Genomic DNA, 23406 nt, shown 5'->3' with positions numbered 1-23406 from the left:
ATCTGTCACCTACTCCAGACATGTTATCAGAGACAGTCAGCAGACACCAAATGACTAAAGTAAATGACAACTTTCTTAAAGTCTAATAGTCAGGGGTTACGCCCAGTTTTGATGGTCAGATAGGGCGTGAAATCCATTTGACAGTGAGTTCCAATGGATGGTCACATTAGATGTCATCTCCCTTTATACTCAAATACCAGAGGAGGAAGCCCTAGAAACTATGGAGCATTACTTGGAAACCAGGAATAGGCTGCACAGAGTACCTACAGAATTCATATTGAAGCTCACAGAAATAGCTCTCAAGAGGAACTACTTTAAATTTGACGATACGTACTTTATGCAGATAAAAGGGACCGCGATGGGATGTCCCTTCTGCCCAGAAATGGCGGTCCTGTTCATGGTCTGTTTTGAAGACAAGTACGTTCATAATAACAACCCCTTTGAAAGACATATACAACAGTGGTATAGATACATAGACGATGTGTGGTGTCTCTGGAATGGCACAGAAGAACAACTACAATCATTTTTTGAATGGCTGAACAATCGCCATCATGACATTAAATTCAGCATAAACAAAAGTAAGACTAACTTGACTTTCTTAGATGTGGAAGTAATACCTGAGGAACGCAAATTAAGGACTACACTTCACTGCAAACCCACTGATCGAAACACAATTTTACATTATCAAAGTTCACATCCAAGAAGCTTAAGAGATAATCTTCCTTATGGACAATTGTTACGTATACGAAGCAGCTGTTCAAGAAAAGACGATTTCATGATACATGCGGAAGAATTATGTGATCAACTAAAAGAGAGAGGTCACCCACATAAATTGTTGAAACATGCAACGAAACAGGCTTGGTATACACCAAGGGAAGATCTATTAAGGAAAACCACCAAAAAACCTTTTGATAAACTTGTTCATTTGGCCCTCATACAAACATGTATCGCCAGATAATCCTTAATAATTGGCACCTTCTCTCTGGACTGGAATGCCTATTAGAAAGACCCTTGTTTGCTATGAAAAAAGACAAAAGCATAGGCCAGAGTATATTCTGAGCGGACATAGCACAGAAGTCCTTAAAAAAAGATCTGCGCGCCCAGTGGAACATGACACCCATAGAAGGGCATCACAAATGTGGAAACTGTTCAGTTTGTTCAAATACAATAGAAGGAAAAGAATTCATCCATGACGCAATTAAATGGACACATAAAGGGGCAGATTTATGAGGGACTTGCGTCCCTTTTACGCCGCCGTTGCGTCACTTTTGTGACGCAGTGGCGGCATAAACTCTGCGCCATATTGCGCCCCATTTATATCGTGACGCATGTTATGTTATATTATGTTACCTTCGGTTTATATAGTGCCAACTCACCTACAGGTCTCTAGGCGCTTTGAACCTCTAGCCAACAACTATAATTCAAGCATAAAAAGCGAGAAAGATACCCTACAAGAAACTATTTAAGTAGGCCAAAAGCCTCTTTAAAGAGGAGCGTTTTCAACTGCTTCCTAAAACGTAGGAGGTTTCCTTCTCTCCGGAGTGATTCCGGTAGTCTGTTCCATAATTGTGGGACCAGCACCGAGAAGGATCTGCCTCTTTTAGTTGACAGCCTATATCGAGGACAAACCAACAGCTGAGCATTCCCAGATCTGAGAGCTCGTGTAGGCCTGTAGAGCTCCAAACGTTCCTTGATATATACAGAAGCCTGTCCATAAATCGCCTTGTGAGCCGTACAAAGGCTCTTAAATTCCACTCTCTGCACGATGGGAAGCCAATGTAATTTGTGCAATAAGGGTGAGGCTTGAGTTCTTCTAGGGAGTCTAAAGATCAGTCGTGCAGCATCGTTCAACACAACCTGCAGTCTGTTGGTCAGAGACTTTGGTAGGCCTAAATAAAGGGCGTTCCCATAATCCAGCCTTGATATTATTGTAGCAGAGACAACTGTACAAAGCATAGAAAAGGAAAAGAAAGGGACAAGCTTGCGCAGCTGTCTAATCATGCCAGTACAAGTCCCTACAACAGCGGAGATCTGACTGGCCATTGACAGCTCATTGTCAATCTTAATCCCAAGACTTTTTACTTTGTTGCTTGGTGTCGGCGTAGGACCCAAATCCTGGGGCCAATATAGATCACACCAAGGTGAGGCTGTGGTCGAAACCACCAGTATCTCTGTCTTATCTGGATTTATTTTCAACAGATTTGCCGTCATCCAACTGACCGTGTATCTGAGAATATTTTGGGCATTGGAATGTGCTGTCGCCGTATTATCAATACTTAATAGTAACTGGGTGTCATCGGCGTAGTTAAACACATGACAACCCATGTTGGCTAAAGAGTTGATCAGAGGTTGCAAGTAAAGATTAAATAGTAATGGAGAGAGGGCAGAGCCCTGCGGAACACCGCACTCCAACACTCCAACCACCGAAACACAATCCCCCAATTGGATTCTCTGTGTCCTTCCTTTCAAAAAAGACTGTAACCATTTATAGGCCAGGTCTTTTATCCCAAAACAGGCCAGTCTGTCCAGTAGCAGGGAGTGGCTGACAGTATCAAACGCCGCTGATAGATCTAAAAGTATCAGGGCGCTTGGTTTCTTACTGTCAGCCATACCTCTGAGCTTATCCAGCACCGCAAGCATCACTAACTCGGTGCTGTGATGTGCACGAAAGCCTGCCTGACGCTCCTGGAGTATATGATGTGACTCCAGGAATAAGGAAAGAGACTTCAGTACATGTTGCTCCAAAACCTTGGACAAGAAAGGCAGTTGAGAGATCGGCCTGTAGTTTTTCAGAATGGTCGCATCGGCTCCAGGCTTCTTTAAAAGTGGTCTAACTCGGGCTTCCTTAAAACTTGATGGTAAAAGGCCGGTCTCCAACGAGCTATTGAGGAGGGGGATAATGTGATCCCCTAAAATGGGGCACGCCAAACGGAAGACCCTAGGGGGACATGGGTCCGCCGGGGAACCAGACTTAATTCTATTCATAAGCTGTTCAAGGCTTTGATAATCTATTTCCGGAAACCTTGAAAGAGAAACTTCCAGGGGAGTTTGAGCTTCTTGTGGTGGAGGTGGGTCATTCAAAATGCCGTGGTGTGCCTCAGGGCTCCTCCCTGAGCCCCACATTATTTAATATCTATATGTCCACATTGGAGGAGGTCATCACCCCATTCGGAGTGAGCGTCGTCAGCTATGCTGATGACACGCAACTAGTGGTGTCTCTATCTCACCCCAGACAACAATCAGCAGACTTATTTAACTGCCTTACGCAGGTCCACTGCTGGATGAACAACTCAGCCCTAAAACTAAACGGGACGAAAACTGAAGTCCTGCTTCTCGGCCCGAAAGGACTCTCACTCTCCCCGAACATCTGGCCAGCTTGTCTGGGCCCCCCCCCCTGATCCAAAAGAAGAGGTAAAAAGTCTTGGTGTGTGGCTCGACACTGACCTTTCGTTCACTGCGCAGGCAAAGAAAGTAGCCGGGACCTGCTTCGGGCTCCTAAAATCATTGAGGAAAGTCCTGCCCCTCCTGCCTTTCAACTCCCAAAAATTACTAATTCAAGGCCTAATACTTTCGAGGCTTGATTATAGCAATGTAATCTACCTAGGCGCTCCTGAAGCGACTCTTAACAAGCTTCAGAGAATCCAGAACACTGCGGCCCGGATTATCACAAACACCCCAGCCAGAAATTCGGCTAAACCTGCCCTAAAACTCCTCCACTGGCTTCCCATAAGGGAGCGGGTCAAATTCAAGGCCCTGTGCCTAGCCCACAAACTACTACAAAATCAAGGCCCCCCTATTCTCAGGAGTCTCATTACACCCTATAAATCCGTAAGATCCCTCCGTTCGGACTCAGAAAACTTCATCATCACCCCAAGATTTAAGAAAGTACGCACAGGAGGAAGACGTTTTTCAGTCCACACTGCACGCCTCTGGAACTCGCTCCCCCGCGACCTGCGACTCGAACCACAATACCTTCGCTTCAGGAAGCGGCTCAAGACTCATCTTTTTCCCCAGTGATTCATGCTTACCCATAACCCTGATTTTCTGTCCTCCCCCCCCCCCTTTTTCCTTTTGCTTTGCCCTCGGCCCGCTGAACTGAAGAGATAGGGTTTCTCTTGTTAGCGCTGGGATACCTCAGGGTGACTACACGCTCTACAAAATTAATTATTAATAATAATAATAATAATAATCTCTAAGAGAATGGTCTCCACCTTCTCCAGGAAGAAGCATTGAAACGTGTCCACATTTATTGTAGTTTCCAACGTTTCTGATTTTTTGCTCAGCTCTGTCAGAATGTTAAATGTTTCCTTCTGGGTATTTTCAGCCTGATTGATATGAGTTTCATAAAAGGCTACTTTTGTAGCCATAATCAACTTTTTGTATCTATTAAGAGAGATTTTATATCGTTCCCTGTCCATGCCATCCTTTGTTCTCCTCCAGTTCCTTTCCAGAGAACGAAGCTTTTTTTTATGGTCCCTCAAGGCCGAGGTAAACCACGGGGCCCCCTTTCCTGCTCTTTTTACTTTATGTGATTTCTCAGGTGCTATTTGATCTATCGCCAGACTCAAATTCCGCGTTATGTTCTTATAGTCTTGGTCTAGATCTCCGCTAGATACCAGTGGTTGAGCGTATCCAGGAAGGGTATTGGTCAGTGATTGTGAATCAACTCTTTTCCACTGACGAACTACTTTCGTTTTTAGAGGTTTTTGAACTGGGTATCCTATAATGGGGATCTCACAGTTCACCATATAGTGGTCTGACCAGATACATGGAGAAATATCCACAACAAGTACCTCGGGGTCTGAGCTCCAAATAAGATCAAGGATATTCCCCTTAATATGCGTGGGGGCATTTACAAGCTGTCTAATACCAAAGGATGACATGATGTTCTCCAAGTGACGAGGTGCCGAGTCGTTATGACTTTTATCCCAATGCATATTAAAGTCCCCGGTTATCACAATTTTTTGGTACCATGTACAAAGGTCAGATATCAAGGAGGCAAATAAGTCATTAAACACTGACGTCGAATTTGGAGGGCGATAAACAGTAAAAATGGCAAGACATGAATTATCCAAAATAATCTTTACTCCCAAGACGTCAGATATGTCCAATGTTTCCGCCGCTATTTTGACAACCTTTAGATGTTTTTTGTACAGGATTGGTACCCCCCCCCCTGGCATTATAGGCACGATTATGCCAAACCGCATCGTATCCAAGGGGGAGGGCGGCTATGATATCAGGTAAGGAGTCGTCACCCAACCATGTCTCCGTGAGGGTTAGGACATCGATGTCCTCATCCTGCAGGAGTGTAAAGATTTCTAAATGGTGTTTATGGAGCGACCTAGTATTCAAACACGTTAGCTTTCACGTAGGTGATTTGGCCCCAGACCTCCTGCTAGGGACTCGAAGTAAATTCATGTCCCCAAGCCTAGCCATAGTGGTAGAATCTAGCCTCTGCATACCGCTGTCTAAGTGAAGTAAATCACTGACAGAATATACATAGCGGAAAGTAATAGTCTGCTGACCTGAGCCCGGTCGAGCGCGGACGGGCGCAGACGGGCTGAACTCAGGCGTAACTCCGGCGGAAGTCCGGCGAACCCGCTGCGCGTCAGCATGACCGCCTTAAGTACAGTTCCAGCGTGCTTGTGACGACTAGAGCATAAACAAAGATGGCGCCGCCCGGCGTCCTACTCACCCATCCAATATGTCCCCCAAGTAGTGGAGTGTGTTCAAGGACCCGCTAAAAGAGCGGTGAATATTACCGATTATAGTGCGAGTATGAGGCCTGCCAATTAAAACCAGGGGAAACAAAACAAAAGCAAATTAAATAACAAACCGGGAACTATTTTTTAACCCCTTCGATGCTCATGACGGAACGGTTCCGTCATGAGCATCGGTTGAGCTGTGCTCATGACGGAACCGTTCCGTCATGGCCCCGCCCGTGCTAGAACCCTTCAGCACCGCGGGGGAATCCGCGCAGCGCTGAAGGGGTTATAAAGATTCTTACAGGCGCACTGACGCCGCTTCCAGCAAGATGCGCAATGCGCTGCTAGTGTCCGTTCAAGGTCCAGAGCCCCGGTAGGATTTTCCCGCCTTAAGTACAGTTCTAGCGTCCTTGTGACGACTAGAGCATAAACAAAGATGGCGCCGCCCGGCGTCCTACTCACCCACCCAATATGTCCCCCAAGTAGTGGAGTGTGTTCAAGGACCCGCTAAAAGAGCGGTGAATATTACCGATTATAGTGCGAGTATGAGGCCTGCCGATTAAAACCAGGGGAAACAAAACAAAAGCAAATTAAATAACAAACCGGGAACTATTTTTAAAAAAAGATTCTTACAGGCGCACTGACGCCGCTTCCAGCAAGATGCGCAATGCGCTGATAGTGTCCGTTCAAGGTCTATGGAGAAGCGTCACGGTGTAAAGCCCTGCGCCACATGAAACCTGCGTCAGGTTTCATGTGGGCGTTGCTACTCAGGGGGGGGCGTTCCGTCGCAGGAACGCCCCAGAAAACTGACTCAGTGAAATCTATAAGATTTCACTGAGTCACTTTCCCAACGCTGATGTGTTAAAACCCTGCGCCTGCTTGAAGCAGGCGTAAGGCTTGACGCACCATGTTAGGGATAGGGTAGGTTTGAACAGTGCTGGAGTTGCGTCGCGCTTGCGACGCAACTTCAGCACTGCGCCAACCTTACGCCGGCAGATGCGTCACGTATCTGCTTGTCCTTGCGCCACGATGCACCACATTGTAAATGCGGCGCATCTGCGGTGGCGCAAGGGCAAACTTGCGTGACGCATCTTCCTTGGCGCATCCATGCTGATTTGCAGGGATGCGCCAGGGAACATATAAATCTGCCCCAAAGAGTTTACTAATTGCAAGACCAAAAACGCAATTTATGCTATCAGATGTCCCTATCTGAAATTGTACATTGGGAAAACAATCCAAGAGGTAAATCAGAGAATTGTGCAGCACATATCCAGAATTAAAAAACAAGTTTTGACTGCTCCTATGGTGTCTCGCTTTGTTGAAAAAAACATACAGAACAAGAATTCAAATGGACAGTGTTAACAGCACTTAAAGAGTCGCCCAGAGGAGGAAATATTGAAACTCAACTTTTACAAAAAGAAGCGTATCTAATTTTGAAATTTCATAGTGCTCAGACAGGGCTAAACGAGATGACTGAATTAACGAAAATCACATCTGAATAAATCATGAATTTTCAGAATCAACTACAAAACCCACAATGCATTGTTTCTATACGTGAAGAGACTGGCCATGTCTCAAATCCGTGAAATACACATTTTATCATGAATATTCAAAATTTCAAAACCACTCGTTTAGAACAGTTCACAATGAATGCAAAAGAAAATATTCTCGAATTTATTGCAATTTGAAGTTACGACTTGTTCCAACGAAAGTCACGTGACTAATACAAAAGGAGACGCCGAAAACCAGAACTGGAACAGAAGCTTGACGGAAACAAAGGCGAGAAGAGACAGAATTCGCGCTACCGCAAAATTCGAATCAGTAAATTTCACCGGCAACAGCATAGTACTGTAGACACTTCGGGGCAGATTTATAATAACTGGCGCATCCCTGCATATCAGCAGGGATGCGCCAGTTATTGTGCGCCACAGCTCCGCCACCATGGATGCGCCACATTTACAATGCGGCGCACCATGGGGCAAAAACGGCACAGATGCGTGACGCATCTGTGCCGTAAAAGTGGCGCATTGCTGGAGTTGCGTCGCAAGTGCGACGCAGCTCCAGCAATGCTTTGGGGGGACCTATCTTCACAATGCTGCATCAATCCTTACGCCTGCTTCAAACAGGCACAGGGTTTTGACGTAGCATGGGCTCAAAAGTGACTGAGTGAAATCTTGTAGATTTCACTCAGCCACTTTTAGGAGGCGTTCCTGCGACGGAACGCCCCCCCTGCACAGGTACGCCTACTGCTGGTGCAGGGCTTTACAACGTGACGCTTCTCCCAGATGCGTCACGTTGTAAATACCCCGCAGCATGGCGCAGGATTTGCGCCGCCGCTGCGTCACAAAAGTGACGCAACGGCGGTGTAAATGAGGCGCAAGGGCCTCATAAATCTGCCCCTGGGTAACTCCAACCGCGTATGAATGAAAGCGAGCATGTTTCAACTTTTACAGACCTCGGAAAAGCCAGTTAAAATCCTGCCTGTTCATTGTGCTGTAGATACTTTGTAACTCTAACTTCGTATTAATGAAAGCGTGTGTGTTTCAACTCTTTCAGACCTTGGAAAAGCCAGTTAAAGTTCTGCCTATTCATCATGCTGTACCAAACAGATTGAATTACCAAACAGCACTGCAAATTCCAAGTGAGTTCAACGTAAGTTTTTTTTCGCTAGTTGCAATACCGGCTAAGCGTACACAACGGATATTTAAGCAGTGATTTGAATGTTCCTGTTTTTCAGAAATAAGTGAAATTACATAGAGCATGACATAGGCAGAGCTTCAGAATAGTTCGCCCATTCATCTTTGATTGAACTATTAGCACATGCACTGGGTAACCCAATGGACTGTGCTTCAACCGGTGCACTCATTCTTTTCCTAGGAAATGGCAACAGCAGTGAAGCCACAATGAGCATACAGCTGGAGAGACTCGTGATGCACGACATGAAGTTCTTCAAATCCACAAGTAAGCCACTTGATAATATGATCTTGCACAAAGAATTAGTTAACTATCCTGTCCCTGGATAAAAACAACCCAATTTCTTCTCATTGATCCACAGCACATTAAAATAGTTCAAATAAAAGAATCTTCTTGACTCACAAGCCAAGGCCCAGGTACTTTTGTCCTTCCAAATAACACAGACAAAATGTAGTACTACATTTAGAGAAGGGCTAACTATACTTTTTCATTTTTTGTCCCTTATGTTTACAGATTACACTGAGTTAATTTGCCCTGAAGAAAATCCCATGATAAAACAGGGATTGGAAACGCGTTGGCTTCTTTCTTTTAGATATCCTGAGGGTAGTTCAAGTAATGTAGCCCCAAAGGAAAGATAGGGATTATTATATGAAAATATTTCCCACATAGTCCTAGAGCGCAGACCCATGATTTAGGAACTTCAACAGTCAGGGAAAATGGTTTCTTTGTATAGAGTTCCTATGATATGTGAACTTTGACAAATTGTGGTGTAATGTGATTATTGCACTGTTTAAATTCATGTGATTTACGTATTTTTTCTGAAATATTTGTTTTCACATTATACAATTAATGATTATGAGTATTATGTGTATCTTTCTATGTGTGTGCTTGTATTTGAATGTTCAAAATAATTTCTAAAAAATCTTTAATCGTTGGCAATGAGATAGCCAAAACCATGATAATGCATTACCATTAGTCCCTAATCTGCAAAATAAACAGCATAAATAAAAAAGGTGGTCAGACTTTCTTTCTTTTTTCAAAAACTTTCTAAAAGTGGCATTTTCAGAAATGTAATTTAAAATCCGACTTCACCATAAGTTTGGATTTTAAATTGTGATTCCAGAGGCACCAGACTTCAATGACTCATCTCTTACCAATTGGAAATTACACTTTTAAAATGTAATACGCTAATCAAAATGTTATTGTATGGGGGAGATAGGTCATGCAGCAGTGAAAAACGACTTTGAGAGTAATTCTGTTTTTGATGACTTCGATGATGTCAAAGGATAACAATAGATTCTGTTTGCCTTGTTTTAAGGTGTGTTGGCCTCACAAAATGAATGTCTATCCACTGTTAGACAGGAAGGGGTTGTTGGTGTGCTTTGATGTTTTCTGTGGTCCTTCTTTGTACTGCTCTGCCAGTTATACTCTTTAGGGAATAATTTTCTCACTCCAGAAACTTCCAGTGCCTCAAAACAAGCACTTCCTGATGTGTTGTGCAAGTGCTATTTTATTGTAAATAGCACAAAAGTCACTATTTAACAAATGTGGTAAATACAAATTCAGGGGGATATGATAAAAACTCATAATCCATAGTATATTAGTGCACACAATAATTACTGAACCCCGTGGTACTGGTTTTACCGATTGTGCAAATTTGATGTTTACCACCAAAATGATAATTAAGGCCTAAATAGTGTACACTTTGCCTGGTGGCACTAACATTTACACACACAAACAATTATGTTATATTTATCAGTGTTTCTAAAAAAAATCTGAGCTATTTGAATTCTAATATATTTGATAGGAGATTTCCGTCCAATGTCAAAGTATGTGTTTAAATCCAGGTTGGTTTTAGATTGTAATCAGTCTCTGCAGACTTGCTACAGAAAACGTGCCTTTCCAAAAGTACGAAAGCTGAAAACGATTTATGGAAACTTTAGAATAAAACTGGGTGTCCCCTTAAGCAGAGAACATGTAAATGAGGCCTGGTCATAAGGCCTCAGCCACAGCTGATATCAAAACCACCAGGGGCTCAATTCACAATAAAAGTGCACACTTAAACATATGCCCAGATATGGCTTCAGATTCACTACTCTTTGATGTTCATAAATATCCCTGTATGTCAGAAAGCTGCGCCTAGTGCTTGAAGAATTCCACATGTAATGATGATTGTTTTATGTGAAATATCCCCAGCGATCCTATGTCCCATTTGCATAATTCTACTTTTTGTAGAATGGCACACAGGCTGAATATAGCCCACTGGAAAAATGCACTCCACCGCTCCTCTTCAGGGAATATATGTTTCCTCTTGGTGAAAGCTCTTCATCTGAACGACCCTCCCCCCCCCCCCCCCTCCCGCAGAATCTGGGGGTAATCCATTTCCCTTTCCAACTTAAAAGGGAGCTTCTCCAGTCATTGGCTGGAGTAAATCGTCAGCCCTTTCTAATCACGAAAAGGGTCTAACAGGAGTTTGAGAATGCTCACAATGTTAAATGTTTGTGGGCATTCCTAAACTTACAAGGCTACAATGCCATGTTAAGCCCACTCCACTCCACCTGCTCCATGTGTAGTTTACTACTGAGAATTGTCCACACTCGTGACTGAGACATATTTCATAGTCAAACTATTTATGTGTGCAAAGGTTCTCTTTTTAAATAACTGGCAAGTGTAAATGTAGGCATGTGTGGCCAAAAAAGCCATGTGAATTGAGCCCTAGTTGTCAATAGCAAAACATGCAGCGAAATAGCAAAAAGATGGACTTTCTCACAATATTAGTCAAGAAAGAGAATGCTGAACTTTCGGAAATATTGAGGATGTATCATTCAGTCTAGAATACTTGGTGGTGAAAACTTTCATGCAATAGTTTAAAAAAAAACCTTTGACTTAAGTTTGTGGCAAAGTTTGTTTACTGTATTGCATTAAAGAAAACTATATTATCTCTAAGAAATCTGACTAAAAACAATGGATTTTTGTTCTTGGTCCTACTGGGTCGTCAGTCAATTACTACTACAGCCACTACTGGTTTAAATGATATAGGAGGTCATGGAATTCCCATAAATCCATGGTTTCATTTGAAGGAGGGCGCCTCTGGTAGGCACCTTCTAACCACAGAGCTCAACCCCAGGTAGCAGCCTGTGTCAGTGGTCCCTCACCAGACACTGCCGGGGACCCGGTCCATCCCAACATGTCAAGGACTGGGTGCTGTGAAAGTCTCTCAAGTTTCCTTCTTCATTTCCCGAGAAAAGTTCAACTCTCAGTAGTCCGGTTGCAGCCTGCCCTTAATATACAAGTGAAGGTTATCAAGTGGCTCTAAGTAGATCTCAATTAGGATGAATAAACCACAAGGGCAAAAACCACCATGGTATTCTTAGTGATGCTTAACTGCAGATGAGGGTAGATAAACGAGTTGAAAAGCAAAACAACAAGACTACCCTGGAACAGGATAGAAAAACAGCCCAATATGAGATCTTCAGAGCCAGAGAATTCAAATAAGGAGTCAAGCTGCAGAAAAATAGACCATAAATCAGATTCAAATAGGCTTCAATGTATGGGATCAATGCTATGAAGAATAGGGAAGAACGTGATGTGATGCATCCGTCTCTTGGCATAGTCTTCATATACATGACCTAGAAATGATATGACATCACAGGAAATGAGATTAGCAGTATCTTGGATTAAGAAGATATCGCAACAAAGACTGAAGAGATGAAAACTTGGAAAATAATAGATTTGAGTCTAACAGTGCCTTCTTTTTCAGGAGAATCGTGTTCAATAGGTATCTTTATATCATTGCTCTTACCACATTCCCACACTTATCCTACTGAACTCCCAGGCAGGCACTCGACCCTACTGTGCAGCAGCCCTCAGGCTGACCACTACCACCGAGATGCATGAGGAGAGTATTCTTAGGTCTGTACTACACCACTTGCATGTGGAGAAACAGACTTCAACAGCCTTACAGATTACATTTTAAGAATGACACCATCCCAGACACATTTTTTCAACATGGTATGTATGCCTACAGATCAGTCAGTAAACATTAAAAAGAATACTACCAGCATCTACTTGTTTTAAAATTATTAATAATATAACAGATGATCAGTTTTATATAGTCATTTGGTCCCAAGGAAATTATAACCTTTCAGTTTTCTAAGCTAAAGTCAAAAGCAACCTGCTTTTCAGTAAAGCACACACACAGATCCATTTGCAGACTACCAGTAATAAAGTTCCCTCTCCCAACACAAACATGATGCGTCTTAATGTTCTTATGAGGGAATAGCCTAACATTATATTAAAACAATGAGATAATAACTCGTATATGTTAAATTTCAATGTCAGAAACTCTAACGTCAGGCTACACTGACCCTCTTTCTTTCACACTACTTAAGGTAGAGGTGGGCGAGCCAACATTTTAACAAGGAGACTCGAACCAGAGCTGAGCCAAGGGTCTGGCTTGGCTCTTTAAGCCCATGCAAGAGCCAAGCCCTGAAAATGTTTGCTGTGCAGAAACATCTTTAATGCGTGGAAGATTTGCTGTGAATGCATTACATTACAGCAATGCACAGAGAAGTACTTAATTAATAATTATAGTTTTTAAACTTGAACCATTAGCGAACTAAGATGCAATACATTTGACATGTAAACCCTGTAGGTGGCCCACATTATTATAGAGCAATATTATAGTCTATTAAATTACACACAATAGGATTTTGAACAACTGGTATTCTGAACACACATATTTGAAAGTATTTTCATATGCAATTAAGAAGAAAATGTTTTGGTAGATTAAAATGTTTGCTTGGATCGCACAATTTAAGTAGGGAAGCCACGATTTTTCCATGTGTTAAGGTTTTACTCTGTACAACTCAGCCACTAAATGCTTGTCTATGAAGGACCAAGTAAACGCCACCTGCAGATCATGTTTTGACTCTATAAAGCTTCTAAAAAAGGCTCTTTCTTGGCTTCCCGACAGTGCCAGAAAAACTTTGGTCCAAGCTCTTATAATCAGTCCCCTGGAGTACGGGAATGTTCTGTTGACATCAGTAAACGACTCTTTGCTGATAAAGTTGCAGGTGGTACAGAACAAAGCCGCTAGATTTATTTGTAAACTTCCTTCGCGTTCCCACTGTTCTCCTATTCTTCGGCATCTTCATTGGTTGCCTATCAGAAAACGGGTCATTTTTAAACTGACACATAAGGCACTTCACAAATCCTGCCCCGTCTATTTCTCCATGCGTTTAATTCCTTATCAACCTGCAAGATGCCTTAGATCATTGGATAAGGCTCTTTTGACTACCCCCCACATTTCATGCATAAAATACGAAATAATCAGTCATCCCACTAATCGGCGCTTTATGGGAATCTGTGGCTAACTATGATAACTTAAGTTTCAATAAATATTTGTTTTCATCTTTGCAACTAACCAATGAGGGTGACTTGTGGGACTTGAATTTGTTGCGTTCTACCTTTTGTCAAGCGTTGAATAAAGCAGCTAAAATTCATTCGCTACTCGAGGATAAAAGTACATTTTCACGGCAAGCCTATAAACTATCCGGTGTATTTCAAGAAAAAACTATTGGCCACGCGCTTAGGTGATCTACTGTCTTTGTTAGACAAACCAGTATGGCGTTATAATGGACAAAAAATGTGGTCTGCATATGTCCCAAACTGAACAATGTACGCCGTGCACTTTTAAAGCGCTTATTTAATGAGAGATGGATTCGAACGTGTAGAACAGCCATCATGAGAAGTCTGGATTCCACAGATCCTCAGATGAACTGTAAAATGTTGAAGTTTTTACAATTTCATGACAAAGCTGTAAATTGAATTACAAGTAGCATACAACAGCATAAGTATGTTCTCCAGCCATAAGAGCATAAGATGATGATAAAACAGTCGCAGGATGTTGATATTTTGAGCTGCGGAATTACTTATAGACACATACGCTATTTTATCACAACTGTGAAGTGTACCCACAATCATGAATTGAATGAATTTTATAACGTTTGATTTTATAATTCCAAAATGTTTTCTTGTTTTGCCCCAATATTAATCAATGTTTTTAAGAAAACGGATCATTTTAAAATGAATTTCTTTAATATGTATCTAACTTGTATTGTGATGGTTTTTACTAACTAATAACAATAAACTACTGAAACTACCCCCCACATACGGACCTCTAATCTGAGGGGTAGATCTTTTTCTTACAATGCCTCCTATCATTGGAATAAACTCCCCATTAATCTTCACTTATGCTCAGACACTATTGCTTTTAAGAAGGCTTTGAAGACCTGGCTGTTTTAGGAAGTTCTTCCTGCTAAGTAGTACAGAGACGTGATACTCCTTCGGGAGTGATTTGTGGGCTATATTAAATGTTTATATTATTATAATTATTTGTCTTTCTTTTTTATTCTAATGCTTTGTATTTAGCTCAGTGAGCGTTTTTACACATTATTTATTTAGCGCATGGTATTGGAACACTTTACATGAGCACCAGTTCCATCACACAAAGTTTAGGTTACATCACCACCAGTTACATTAAACAAGAATTAAATGATTTGCCAAGTATCTCAGGCTGTTGAGCCAATGCCAAGACTTTAACTTCGTTAACCAGCCCCAAAGTCAGAAGGCATGTTAAAGGTCACTGACATGCAAATGGGATTTCAAATTTCTTTTTAAGGTCTAGAGTGCATCTACACAAGAATGCACTACACACCATCAGGGGAGCAGGTGGCATTGGTAACAGCCGCCTGCAAACTAAGTCATACTTTCCCCTTCCTGAGGTCCCCATCAGAACAGTTGTGGAGGAGCAAGTGTATTGCTAATACAACAGTATGCACAAGGAAAAAGCTTCCTTTAGAACTAATGATTTAAAAAGCTCGGGAAGCATTTCTCTTGATGCTTGCTCCAGCAGAGGCCCTGTGGGCCTAGAAAATGTAGAGTGCATGCTCGGACACACGCGCACCCTACAGGGAACATAGGTCTTAGCAATGAAAGAAGAAAAAACTATTACAGCACTTAGCCAGCCACACATTGGGCATCAGCATGTCTGTTGATCTGTGTGCAGTATTGCTTGTGCTTCTTTTGCTCTGGCTGCATGGATGTCAATGTTAGATGGAGGGTGCTTGTGCGTTTGCTATTCTGTTTGTGCACTGAACATTACATGTGGAATTGGTTTGTGTGTGAATGGAGGTATGTGGGTGTGATTGTCTGCATATGAATGGCCACTTCTTGGTCTATGTGCATGAATGTTTGTATATGTGCTCCCCACACTGCATGTGAAAATATGTAGATGCTTTGCATGCATGTGTAGATGTATGCTAGTTATTTCCGCACATGTACTGTACAAAAGCCAATCTGATTAGCTTTGTCAATGCTTGTATTATTTGTAATGTACTGAGAGTTTTTATTAAAATGCAAAATAATAGTTAAAATCACATGTGTAATTTTAACATGCAATTTAAATTGAACTGACACAACACTAAAAATGTGCAAAATGTAATATGCAGCTATACATATTAGTACTAGGCATCAAAATGCTTAAAGCAAGCTTCATTTTACAAATGGTTTAAATGAATGGGCTGAGATGTCCACAAAATGTTTAAAAGTTGACCTTACCCTGTGTGGGTACGGTGCGTATCACTATTGTAGTGGTGACGTAGGAGTACGCGTGGTACGGGCCGTACACCCACTCTGAGAGCGTGTGTATGGCCCGTACCACGCGTACTCCTATGTCACCACTACAATAGTGCTACGGACCGTACCCACGCTATGGATGTGTGGGTACGGTGCGTATCACTATTGTAGTGGTGATGTAGGAGTACGCATGGTACGGGCCGTACACACGCTCTCAGAGCGGGTGTACGGCCCATACCACACATACTCCTATGTCACCACTACAATAGCGCTACGGACCGTACCCACGTTATGGATGTGTGGGTACGGTGCGTATCACTATTGTAGTGGTGATGTAGGAGTACGCATGGTACGGGCCGTACACACGCTCTCAGAGCGGGTGTACGGCCCGTACCACTATTGGATTGGGGTCTTAGGGGTACGCGTGGTACGGTCCGTACACACCCTCTGAATGTGGGGGTATGGTCCGTATCACACGTACCCCTACGGCACCAGTACACTTGGGATACAAGGCGTACACACGCCACGAATGGTGTTGTATGGCCTGGTGCAGCATATCACCATTATATTGGTGTGTGTGGAGGTCAAGGAGAGTAGTGTACAGTACCAAGGTGGTGGTTGTGTGGGTGTGTGGCTGCATAGGATTCCCAGCAGTGGACAGAGACATGGGGGTGGGTGCACATCACTACCAGCAGTGGACAGAGACATGGGGGTGGGTACATATCACTCCCAGCAGTGGACAGACATATATGGGTGGGTGCAGAGGACTCCCAGCAGTGTACAGACATATGTGGGTGGGTGTATATGACTCCCAGCAGTGGCCTGCAATATGAGGGGTGGGTGCAGAGGACTCCCAGCAGTGCCCAGACATATGAGGGGTGGGTGCAGAGGACTCCCAGCAATGCCCAGACATATGAGGGGTGGGTGCAGAGGACTACCAGCAGTGCCCAGACATATGAGGGGTGGGTGCAGAGGACTCCCAGCAGTGGACAGACATATGTGGGTGGGTGCACATCACTACCAGCAGTGGACAGAGACATGGGGTGGGTGCAGAGGACTCCCAGCAGTGGACATAGACATGGGGGTGTGTACATCATTAGCATATGCCCACGACTCCATGGGTGTATGTACGCATCCCTGAGTTTTGACTATGAGGATAGTGCCATAACAACACATCACTGACAGCAGTGTCCCACTCCCAGGAGGATGGCTGTCTTTCCCCCACTGCATGACACACCACATGTGGGTGTGAGGACAAATGACACATGCATACCCACCCCTGGCAGATGCAGCACAATACACACACTGAGATCATGCCACAAGACTGAATAGTCATGTCACTGCCTACTAAAGAGAGAGAGCCAAAGGGAACACACATTGTCACGCACATCCTAGGAATGATAGGAATGTACAGGTGCTGGGCCAGCCACCAAGATGTCGTCTCTCAGGGAAGGAATAGGGTGGAGTTTCCACAGATACAATGCCCACAATTGTGAGTCACATGCCCAAATACCCAGCAGAACAAGTACCAGATGTGTGCTAGGCCTGGATTACACACATGCATAGTGCTGAAAAGGGAGGATTTCCACATGAAGGCATTTCAACATACTCAATACACAAGCACAGTGACTAGCAAGGATGGCACAGACGATGCAGCCAGAGACATTGCTGAGCAGGCATGGCCATAGTTGAAGGGATCCGTCACCAACAAAGGAAATGCAGACACAGGTCAGCACAACAATTGGGCAACTCTTTGCAGGGAAGATGTCAGGTGCCGCAGAGGAAGGAACACTCCTTGGGACAATGTCTCAAAACCATCATAACACACACTACAAATGATACTTGGCAGAGACCTTGTGATGGCACGCAGATACTATGGTCAACCTCATCGCCATCAGACTCGAACATTTCTCAGAACAATAACACATTACCACAACCCCAACTCCTGGAGCCCCAGCACCAACATCAATACCTGAAATAGTGTTCAAATGAAAAATAAAATGCTTTATTCAGCATTAAACAAAAGGAAGTAATAAGACTATATACAAAGGCCAATGGCCAGTCCATCATATGAGTCCTTGGGGGGACACTGGGGCACATGTCTCCCCTAGCTTGCCTGCACACTGGAACCCTCAGGTTCCTCGACCGGGGGGGGGGCATCATGTGGGGAAGGACCAGGCACGGCAGGGACAGGAGGGGGAAGGGTAGGTGGGGTGGGTGCAGGGGTGGACATGTCCACTACAGGGGGTGGGGCAGCGCCAAAGGTGGTGGTTAGTTCTGCGCTGCACACTTCTGCAAGGGCAGAGAGAGAGTAAGCCCTGCCCTGGAAGAAACCCAGGGACAATGGAGGGGGGGGGCGCAGGGATGGGTTTCAGCACTCCTGGAGGAGGGGGTGGACATGGGGGTGGACTCAACTCCCCTGCCCGGGGACTTCCTTGACCGCTTGCGGGGTGGTGACACAGTGGGGGCAGGGAAGCCAAGGGGAGTGCTGGTGGATGGACAGGGTTGTGAGGAATGCGTACTCAGACTGTGGCTGCATGTATGGCTTTGTGCCCTAGACCCAGTGGGTGTGCCTATCTCCCCCTGAGTGTGGGTGTCAGGATGTGTGCGCTTGCCCTTTCTTGGTGGTGTGCTGGATGTGTCTGGTGTGGTGCGTGCATGAAAAGGTCTGTGTGTGCATGGGACAGGTATGGGAGAGGGTATTGTGGATGGGGCTGGGGTGGGGGGGACGAGGCACTGCAGGAGAGACACTGCTACCGTCAGTGAAGAGTCCATGGACTGCAGAAACCGGCGTTGCTCAGGCATCGCTGATGACATGCCCTCCATGTACGACACCATCTGTGTCAGCAGTCTGGTGTGGCCATGGAGGACATTCAGCATCAATGCCTGGCCAACCTGCAACTGCCGCTGTATGTCCACAGACTCAGCACTGAGGGCAGCAGGGGTGACAGGGGCAGGGAGTGCGGTGCCTGGACCGAAGGAGACATGGTGGTGGTCAGCACGGACAGAAGGGACCGGAGCAACGGGGAGGGCGGTGATGGGAATGGAGGAGGCAGGACCAGATGTTGGGCTGCTGCAAGGTGTAGTGGCAGCCTCCGCCCCCTCGATGAGGTCAGCCTCGGACCCGTCTGCGTTGTAGTTGGTGTCGCCACCAGACAGGTCCTCTGACTGACTTCCCTCACCCTCCGTGCCACTGGCTCCCGATGAGTCGCCAGCACTGGTGCCACTGGTGCCACTGGTGCTGGGTCCCTCCTCAAGGTCCGTGCTGGTGTCTCCCTCGGTTACCGTTGATGATGCTGTGGGCAAGGTGAAGATACAGAAAAACATCAGTCACCTGTATACATCTGACACATGAGTACCAAAACAATAGGTCACAGTGCATATCAGGCAATGCTTAATGAGTAACAGCTAGATTACTCCGCACATATGTAAGCCCTGTACTCCCCAGTTGGTAGACAAACCATGACACTTGGACACAAGGAAAAATAGGACACACCAGCCCAAAACTAGACTGAGAAATATACTGAGAAGCTAGTGATTGGGAACAGGTGAGCACAGCAATACAATGAAGTCATGCCACCTCTTGTTTACCCTGAAAGAAACACGAGTGGTGCACCCAAGGCAAACTATCACCCCTCAATACTAAAGGTGTCCCCACACTCAGAGCCTTGTAAGTAATTTCAAACAGTAACCCAAAAAACTTTAGTCCCTTGGGAATAACAATACTTCACACAATCGACATGTCAATAATGTGGGAATGTTCCATTTTGTGAACAGAACACACATGTGCCTGTATAAAAGATGTCTCCAAAGGAGGTGCACACCAAACTACATTTACCCAGTCATTGAAGAAGCTGGCAGTCTTATCCACAGGACCCACTGTCCAAAAGAAATGGTGTTGCAGAAAGTACATATACATGGGCCCACAAAGGTCCTGATGACTTGACACTCGTAAGTTGGTATCACCAACAACCAAGCACTTACCCAAATTCCACGACAGTCTGGGAACAAGTATATGTATAATCAGCTAAACAGTCTGATGAGAACAGTGGCTTCTTTTAAAAATTGCCAGCATTTTCCATGAAAGTGTAAAGGTGGTTTGTTGTGCACTTCCTTGGGAGACATCTGTCATGCATGCACATTATTGTTCTTCACACAAAAACATCAAACTAAAGCATTGAAAACTGGAAGACATGTTGACAAGTGTAGTGAGTGCAAAGGTACAAGACTTTTTTGACTAACAACTTTAATTATGCCAGATGTCACATGGCCATCCATTCCCTGATGACACAGTTGGCAACACATCAGACCCACTGCCTGTCATGTGGAGTGGCACACGTGTCCAAACACAGGACAATGCAAAAGCTGCGGGGCCTGCAATTGGGTCGTTAAAAGGCACACCTGCACTGAGCAGACACCCTCATGGCAAGCCAGAATGTCCACACAGATGTCAGCACACAAAGACAAAACTACGTAGTGTCTGGACCACACACTGGTGCCAAAAATGTATGACCAGGAATCATGTATTTAAACTATTGACAAATGCTGCACTGCACAAACATTAAACACCGCACAACATGACTGGGTCACTGCACGTTGAGTCTCTGTCAAGACAATTATTGCACACAGGTCAGAGCTGGCAAGGAGACATAAGGTTTGTCCATGTAGGCCTCGCCCGCACAAACCCCCCATGCCTGAGACAATGTGATTGAGATAGATCAAGAACTGACACCTCGTAATCAGTGTTTTCTAAACTTTGCTCTAATTTTCCCAAAATTTACTCAACATCACCTCGTGAGACTGCCAACACATATATGTGACAAACAACCATCAACAGATAGTTGTGAATAGCCACACAGGCACTGCCCAGTGTGAGTATGCACAAGCCAAATAGGGTCTCCCTGACCAGTGAACACATGTAGCACACTTCGGATAAATAATGATAAAACCAGGGAACAATGCCACAGAGGCAAATCATTGCTGAACACACAGAGAATGGGCACAGTGTTGGATGACACACCTGATTACGAGGCAAGGGTGTCTCAGGGGACTGTAGTGTGCACACTGCTCCTTGTTCCTGGAATGATCTGACTGTAACATGAGCAACCGTCCTGGCACCATGCATATCTCCCACTCATGCACATCATGTCTGAGGCCACAACATCGGTCATGCATGCTGCAAGTGTGTTCACTGGAAACCTCACACTCCTATGGTGAGACTCATCATCAGTGCAAACCAATATGGACCCCCAACTGAGTCAAGAGGATAGGGCACAGGCAAGATACCAGCACATGTCACAGACCTCCCTCACACATGATGCATAAAGCAATGTGCACTCGGATTAACTGGCAGCCCAGATGACCATGTGCAATAGTGATTACACACAGACCAGGGTACACATGTCAAGAAGGGGAAGGGATGAATAAGAGCACCGTTTGACTTTGGGGAACAAAATATGCACTGCACATATGAACCCTGGCAGTGTATCCAGGCGACAGAGCACTTCGAAAGGCTGGTGACACACAACACAACAAACACACATGTACCTACCCCCTCCTTGCTGCTGTAACTCCTGGAACCGCCTATCCAGGTCAGGGAAGACCACCGCCAGGACACACTGCATGTGGGGGTCATGCGTCGGTGCCCGCCGTGTTTACATGGAGGTGATAGTTTCAGCTGAACCCGGGCGATCCGCCGGGTCCAGCACCGGATGTCCTGCCAACGTTTCCGGACTTGGGGCAGGCGCCGCCTGCGATCCCCCGCCGTCCTCACGGCCCTGACGATCCTCTTCCAGATGATCCCCTTCTCGTAGGCAGTTACCTGTGAGGATGACAAAGTGAGACAACATCACTACACATGCTCCATGTCACAGAGACACACATTTGAACATCTTTGACATGTTGGACAGGGCATCGGATGCTGCCAATGAATTTATTATTTCTCATATGTCCATTGGCCTCTGTGGAATCCCCAATGCACTACATGCCATTGAAAGTACACAGGTGGCAGGAGGGGTGCCACACACTCCCTGATCATGGCACACACTGTGCATCACATGCAACACCAGGCTGATGAACAGAACCTCTAAGCAGTTACGTGCCCTAGGCCTCTGACGCAACCTCAGCAGAGTACACAGATACACACAGGCACAGAACAATCACCTGCCGTTGGCAACAGCGGATAAATACATGTGCCACTTGCCTGTGGGTTGTCACAATTGTCGGGCTACCTCATCAAGTCAGACACACAGCACGGTGTCAAGAATTCCTGTCATGCGAGGGGAGGAAAACGGTAACCAGCGAAAACGGACTACATCTCCCAGGAGGCTTAGCGGTTGAGAGGTTATGTAAACAGGAGAGCTGTTACATAACTCAAGGAAAACACGCCCTTATGTAAACAGGAGAGCTGTTACATAACTCAAGGAATACACGCCCTTATGTAAACAGGAGAGCTGTTACATAACTCAAGGAATACACGCCCTTATGTAAACAGGAGAGCTGTTACATAACTCAAGGAAAACACGCCCTATAAAGGGAGGAACCGGGAGGTACAACGCTGTCGGATATTGTGTTTACACCGACGTACCTGCTTCGTGAAGAGCAGTGTTCCGGAGTGGTGCTCCAGTAAGGCAAGAACGGAGGTAGGTCGAGTCGTTACTCCCTGGGCCGTGTCTTGCCCCATCGTCACCTGTGAAGGACCTGGAAGCTCTACCGGTCAACCATTGAGCTTCGCTTTTTGACTCGGCTGAGTCAAAGCGCAGTGGCGCTTTTGCTGGTTGGAGTCGTAACTCCCAGCCTGACCAGAGATACAGGGACTGCCAGCTGTAACGCACACCAGGAGGTGTTTGCCGCGTTACAGACTCGGAAGTCCACAGGATCGATCGAGCGGCTGCTCTCGGTTCACTCTTCTTGCTTTTGATTGGGGTATCGGTGACGCATCACCAGGAGGTGACTCCGCGTCCCGGTGCAGTCTGAGGAAGAGGTTGAGCGGCTGCTCCCTTCAGGTAGAGACCCCGGCTGGGTGTTTCCCTGACTCCTCGATTCTCCCCAACACTCTTCGTGCCCCTCACAGCCTACCGATTGGCATTGTCGGCCATTTCATTTCTGCCCTCTGTTGGCATACGCCGGGATCGGCGTATATGCAGAGGACGGTTAGGACCATCCGTGCTGTGGGCTGGTAACGTACTTAGCCTGGAGGATTCCAGTGACTATAACTTTTGTTTATTCTTTGTATTATTTTTGCCTTCATTAAATAACTAAACCCTTCACAAGTGGTTGCGTCCTCATTATCGTGTCTGTTAAACGATCCTGAGACGTTCAGGGCGTTACAAAATATCCGACCTTAAATAACACTAACTGTCTCCCGGTC

Source organism: Triturus cristatus, chromosome 3_1 (genome assembly GCF_964204655.1).
Source record: "Triturus cristatus chromosome 3_1, aTriCri1.1, whole genome shotgun sequence".
NCBI lineage: Eukaryota > Metazoa > Chordata > Amphibia > Caudata > Salamandridae > Triturus > Triturus cristatus.
The sequence above is the reverse complement of the archived record's forward strand: the minus strand, read 5'-3'. Positions refer to the sequence as shown.